The following is a 7408-nucleotide window of genomic DNA, read 5'->3' as shown; positions in this document are numbered from 1 at the left end:
GTAATTTCTACAATCGGCAAGTACTGAATGCATAAATATCGATAATGTTGTTATGTAATTGTTATTATTAGGAAAGAAAATCACTAGTAAAACTAGACACTAGTAAAATTAACCTAAATAAGTAAAATATTTAATACCACCTCATATAAAACTATGTATGAACTAAGCATATTGTTTTAACCTTGCTTTAAATGAGATTTCACTAGATTAAACTTCAATTAATTTAAAGATGTAAGTAATTTTTATATGTAATCCGGTAAAATGTTGTTAGTTATCAAAGTCTTTGAACGTACCTAAGATTTTTTATGATTATAGCGTGTTTTCTTGCTTTTGCAAACTGCACTCTCCTTTTTTTTTTTTTAATAAAAACTGGACTAATAACATTTTAGCTATTCTGCTTGTTATGATAGGTAGGTAAGTGATCTTTTGTATGAGTTGAACAAATTTTTTATTAAGTAAATTGACCAAGTTTTTTTTATTGAGCAATTTAACCAAGTTTTTTTACTTATGATTTAAGTTTTGTAAGAAAAAAAGTTTTTTTCCAAAACTAAGAGCTTAGCAATCAGAAAAAGCGAACACAGAGAATGTTTCGTTGTTGATCAATTTTATACTATATTACTACTAGGAAATGCGGATTCTGGCGCATTGATACCTTTCCATACTTAAGGATTCTGACGCATTGATACCTTTCCATACTTAAGCTGACCTTTTTTTTGACGTATTAATATCTTGCCAGAACCTGCAATAAAGTATTAAAAATGTTTCTTGCCGTAAGCTATTCCAGACCAAAGACTTTATCATAAATTTAAAACAAGGTCTTTTTTTTATAATGCCCAATAGCCAAGGTGTGTATGCCGTCTTCCAAGATGATTCTTTTGTCGTCGTTAGCGCTGAGTGCGACTTTGTTAATTTCTTCAGTGTAGACATTGTGAAGATGAGATCGGATGACGTTCATGGTTGCAAGCTTTTCTTTGTTATTTATTAAGCAGTCGTAATAATCTTGATGATTTATTTTATTTTTAACAACGATCTTCTTGACTCCTTTGCATTTTTTGTGTTCATCTTTAGTGATTTTGTAAGAGTAGAGCTTGGGTCGAAGTCCAACAAACTCTTTAATTTGTTTACCAGCAGCCTCATCTTTGAACATTCCGATAACCTTTTTATTTTCGCCTACTTTGAAGCCAACGTTTTGAATGGCAGGATGGTCTTTTGGAAATTCGCTCGTGTCAAATTTTTCAAGTACATCATCGGCAATATCTTGATAAAAATCTTCTGTTTTGATTTCATAGATGAGCGAGTCAGTGTCAGTCATGAGTAATTTTGCGCGATCGCCGTATTTAGGTTTTATGTAGTCGTAGTGCTGTTCAAACATGAGAGTTTTGCTTATGTCCAGGATACACATTCCCAAGTAAACAGGCTTGTCGTAAAAGAGTTTTGTTCTCTTCATGTGAACCGCGATCAGGTTTTCATCAAAAATGGTATTTCGCTCATAATTAGGTTTTCTTGACAATTTTAAGACTTCTTTTCTCGTGGTAATAAGCCTAACATCAACATGCTTTTGAATATTCTCCATGGTTTTTCCAAACACGGAGTTGTTCATGAGCTTAAAAAATTCTTTTTCAAATTCGTTTTTAGCTTTTGCTCTTAATTGGGTGTTGAGATCAATGTATTGTTTCATAAAAGGTTCTTCTTCAAATCGAATGCCTCGATGAATTTTAGTAATAACCAACCCCAACCGTTCATATAGTTTCATGTTTTCATTATAGACGGTGTATTTTTCTTTGTTGTTTAAATTGGGAACGAGCTTGTCGACTTTATTAATTTTCAATCATTCAGGAGCCAAAGGGTAGTCATTATGTAAATCGTGAAGCTCTTCAGGATAGGATAAATCAACTTCGAGAATGCACGGCATAGATTTCCAATCAGACAATTCGTCTTCAGTCATCCATCTGAATCCTCCAACGGGAAGAGGTTTGCTCATTGCCCATCCATACAAATTGTTAGCATCTAAGTATTGGATGAATGTAGATGGTTTTGAAGGATCGTAGGAATCGCCCATGTATTTGTTGTTAGCAGTCCCATGTCGGTTGGAGATCATGCTAATTCCGCCACGTATCCCTCTTTGAAACATAAGAAGCATGTCAGGGTCAAATAGAAGCTCTAATCGAACTCCAGTTAATTTTAACATTGCATCCCAAGCCAAACCGGGGGAGGTGTAATACCAAGGAGGGTCAAGCCTGTAATAGGTACGACACACGTCTCTGAAATTTTCAAAGACATCAGCAAGTATCAAGACGTCGGACACGTTGTACAGCTCGTGGTAATCTTTAAACGTTTCACATCCAAATACCTTCCAAACGTTTTGAGCATGTGCATAGTCTTCAGAGCTTATTTCCTCATCATTCAGTTTGGAATGGAATGCTTCGATAGGAGGCAATTGCGTTTCGGAAAACTTTTCAATCGAGTCCACCCATTCGTAAGGGTAAACGCCTTTTCTTCGCAATAATTCAAACTGCTTTCCAGAATAATATTGAGCAACGTTTTTGCATAGATCGTCAGTCAGATTTTTAGCTAAAGTGTCTAAACTGTAGGACATGAATCTGAAGCTGTCAATAAACCTCAATTCTTTCCATACTTCCTGAAGTTTACCCTTCTTATTAATAAATTCTCTCACTTTGATGCTTTTTGTGAAGCTAATGTACTTTTCTTCATTGTTGGGTATGCATTTTAATTTCCCGCCTAATTTTTTGATAAACAAATGGCTGTCATAGCCGGACAAATTATGGAAAATGATAGGTATGAATTTTGGAATTTTATAATCCAAGTTGCATTTGTTATGAGCAGCTCCTCGATAATTTCCAGTCAAATGACAGTGGTCTAAGACTTTATCACCGTCAAGATCTTTTTCGCAAATATGGCATTGAGTAGCCTGTTCAAAATTCTTTTCATCCTCATCAGTCATGACTTTCTTTTTTATTAAATCAATCTTGTCGAAAATCTTTTTAAGGTTTTTTTCGAGCGAGTCTATGAACTTTTGAGCCACATCGTCATCATCGCTTTCTGCTGTGTATGAAACAGGTTTTCCTTTGTAAAGGTTGTCGTCAAAGCATTTGATGTAATAGCAGAAGGAGCTTGGAACGTGCTTTTGATACTGTTTGGTGTACGACTGTTTCGAATTTGGGGTGCATGTGTTAACAGGTTTGATGAAACTTTCAAAGTCAGCATTTACGACGTATGGAACTTTCATAGACATTTTATAGTTTTTAAACTGAACGGTTGTTCCTTCTTTAGGAAGTTCAATTCTTACTGAGGTGTTATCATAACAATAAGGTTGATGATGTTGAAGCTTTTCTTCCTGGTCATAACCTTGCAAGCAATTTCTGCAATAATGTTGTTTTCTTTTACCTTTTGATGTTTGCGTAGACAACAATCGACTCAAAATTTTAATCACGCAATAATGGTCAGTGTCTTCGTTTGAAATAAACAACAAATCAACACAATGCTTTCGATCTAAAAATTCAGATGTTCGCAAAGGGTAAGGTTTTTTATTTTCGTATCCAAAGACGTTGATGCTGATGTCGGGATTATTTTTCTCAAACTTGTCGATTTTATTAAGCTTGACAGGAAATTCCATTCCATCCCAATGGAGCTCTTCTGATTTTAGAACCAAGTCTTCATCAATTCTTTCGTTGTCTCTATTTTTCAGATTCAACGCTCGAGTGACCGACCATTTAAAGCATTGATCGTCGTTGTTTTTCATGTTGATGATCGCCTTTTTGTTTTTCAGATCGTCAGGCAGCTCCATGTAGGATCCACCGCTGAGAGGCACGTAATCAGTAAAGTTAATGTCCATTTTTAAAATCTTTGACATGACGCAATTGGATCCCATCTTATTGTATTTATCACTACGCTCCAAGACTTTTTCTTCCATCTCACTCATTAACGTTCTTAAATCTGTAGCCGCTAGAATAATCTCCGAGTTGGATGAAAAATTTGCTTCCCGAGTCACTTCTTCACCAGTCGTGATGCTTACAGATTTCATTTCACACGTTAAAATAATTCTTACCTTTGTGTTTCTTTCCCCTTCCATGGTTTGAATGGCAGACTCTCTTACCAAATTAAAAAAGGCTGCAAGGTCTTGATATCGAGAAGACGGCTTGTAAGAAAATTGTCTCACAGCACGCTCTGCTGAATGTTCAGTCATATTAAACTTTACTGTAAATGGCCTTGGAGCAGGAGCATCAAATACAAGTCCTTTGAGAGACTTGATTGTTTTTTCCACTCCACTTTTCACGTTGTTCACTGTATTCTTCACAGGCGCTGGAACATAAGGATCAATGACGGTAAGCACTTGGTTAAAACCATGAGTGACAGCCGTTGCAATCCTTGAAAACAGTCCAGGTCTCGGTGGAATGACTGGTTTTGGTAGGATGACAGGCGATGAATCTAAAACCGGCTCATCAAGGATGTGTCTTTGCAAATGAATTGGTTTCGGAGCGATGGGCGGTTTTATCACTGCGGAAGGTTTGACAAAAAACTGCACTTTTGCCGGCTTTATTGAAACTTTTGTCGGCTTTACAGAAACTTTTACAGCTGGTTGAACAAACCTAACCACGCTTTCATTAACAGGCAACGGTCTTGCCTCAGTCGTTCGTCTACGAGCTACATGTTGAGGAGCAGGTCCATACCCAATGATGGGTCCTATAGCTTCAATGAGCTCACCTTTTTTCATTCTTGAGATGCCTTTGATATCACCACGGCCTTTAGTCATCTCTTTTAACTCTTTCACAGTTATTTTATTTCGATCTTTTCGATCATTAACAGGCTCTTTGACTCCAATGACAGGTTTTGTTGTTCTTATTGCTTCAACGAGCTGCTCCCCTGTCATTTTGGTATAGCCTTTGAGGTGCCTTTCTTTAGCATCTCTTCGTAATGATGCCATTGAGACTTTTGATTTATTTTCCATTTTTATTAACGGAAGAAAAAATTTTTCGGTGTTTTTATCTTTCGCGATAAATTTTTCTGAAGATTGGCGGCTCATTTTATTTCCGCCGTTACTTTCCTTAAGTCAATTCAATTTTTTTAAAAATCTCGGCAAACTGTCGGCATATTTTAATTCTCGCGTGAAGAATTAAAAATCTTATGATGGTAACTATTAGTCCCTCAAATTCTGTTGATCATATTCCCATTCTTCAAAACCAGAATCAAAATCAACCAAAAGAATATTTCCATCTTTATCAAAGCCGAGTGTGTAAGAAGCACCATATTCATCAATCACATCATAATGGTCAACAAACACATATCGATTTCCAAGAACATCAATGAGATAACCTGATTCATCAATACTAAGCATCTTTTTTAATGCGAAAGAAATTTTTTAAATCGAGTTCAATTTTTTTAATTCTTCGAAAAGAATCAAAAATTCAAAGGCATACGGAAACTAAAAATTCAGAGAAACTAAGCAGCAGGAGCGCAATCAGATTTTTCCCACTCTTCTGCAGTCAACTCTCTTTCCAGCATTCTTCCCATTTCTTCAGGTTCGTCAGCTGCTTCATTAGAAATCCTGTTCATCAAATCAATGTCTTCGGCTGTGAAACTGGCAAGATAGTGATTGCCATCTCTGTACTCAATACTAATTTCCTCATCACCAAGCGTTGAATCTCCAGTTAAACTGTGAACATTAATAACAATTTGATCCCCTGATTCGTTCAAGACGATTGCATATGGTATATCATGTCTGTATTCAACTACAAGTCTTGTTTCAAATAAATGATAGCGATGACCATATTTATCCATCATATATTCAATAACACCATCGTTGAAGCAGACGTACCTTTCACCATTTTCGTCAAACTCAACATCATCTTCAGGCTCTTCAAAAACAGTGATGGTGTTGACATAACCATGGAGCATTTCCACATACTGATGACCCAAGTCGTCAACGCGAACGACATATTGATGTCCAGCCTCATCCGTTTGAATCAAGACCCTTTTTCCGAAAGAGTCAAATTCATAAGGAAGACTAAACCCATATCGACTTTCCCAAAGTTGCTCACCAGAGGAACCTGTCACGTATTGCCCATTTATTGCATCCATTTTTTCTTGCTGCGTAAATGCCATTACTCGAATTCAATTTTTTTTTCAGCAAATGGAAAATATTCATATTTTTGGATCATCGTGTCCATTTTCAGTTTTGCCGACATTTTCTTCATGTTCATCATCATCAAATGAAAAGTCATCGCTTCAAATCTCGAGTTCAATTTTCAATTCTTTAAAAAGAATCAAAAATTCAGAGAATTTCCAGTGATCAATAGATGATAACCTAAAGAGCCTTATAGCCATCTAGCAACCTACCATCTTTATCTACATATATAACCATACCAGAGCATGTATTGCTGTTTATCCCATGAAGATTAACATTTATTTTTTCATCACCTGGCTTGTAAAATTCATACCCTCCAAAAAATTCATCTTTAAAAATTTTGCTTTGATTATTTCCCATCTTTTTTAATCGCTGTCAATGATCTTACTCGAATTTAATTTTTTTTTTTCAGCAAAAGGAAAATATTCATATTTTTGGAGCATCGTGTCCATTTTCAGTTTTGCCGACATTTTCTTCATGTTCATCATCATCAAATGAAAAGTCATTTTCAACTCTTTTTTGAAGAATTGAAAAAATCAACGAGGGTAAAGAATTTCAAACTTGATTCCATTTTCAACCTTTCCATTTCGATTAGCAAAATATTCACATTTATGTCCAGTTCCTTTCACTGCCTTGTAAATAGACTTGTATTCAGTCACCTCACCTGCTTCAACGTTGGTCAATCTCACAGTGATTGGATTTTTTCTTGCTGAACGAAGCCATTCCCATTTTTGAATACCAACTGGTCTGCACTCTTTCACACTTTCCAAAAGATCATCTTTACTAATCAAGTTATTTTCAACTGCAAGCATCAACAGACCTAATAATTTGTTTAAGGTTTTGGTGACTCCGTTTTCCCTAAGCAAATTTTTCAAATACGACGTTGTATATCTCATTTTATTTACGGAAGAAAAAATATTTTTTAGATCATTTCATGATCCTTTCTGAAGGGTGTAAATATTCAAACTTGATTCCATTTTCAACCTTTCCATCTCGAAGCTTAAAATATCTCCATCCATGACCAGTTTCTTTCTTCGCTTTGTACATAGACTTGTACTCAGTCACCTCACCTGTTTCAACGTTGGTCAATCTTACAGTGATTTTCTTAACAGGATCAGCAATCTTCTTTTCTTTAGTCGACGTGTTCTCTTTTCTGTGGCTTTCTCCAAAAGATCATCTTTACTAATCAAGTTATTTTCAATCGCAAGCATCAACAACGTTGGCATATTTTTAGCTGTTTTAGTAACACCGTTTTCATTCAGTAAA

Source organism: Hydra viridissima, unplaced genomic scaffold (genome assembly GCF_058129835.1).
Source record: "Hydra viridissima isolate aposymbiotic clone 2 unplaced genomic scaffold, HvirCarnegie_v1 scaffold_9, whole genome shotgun sequence".
Classification (NCBI taxonomy): domain Eukaryota; kingdom Metazoa; phylum Cnidaria; class Hydrozoa; order Anthoathecata; family Hydridae; genus Hydra; species Hydra viridissima.
This window is presented reverse-complemented; position numbering follows the sequence as displayed.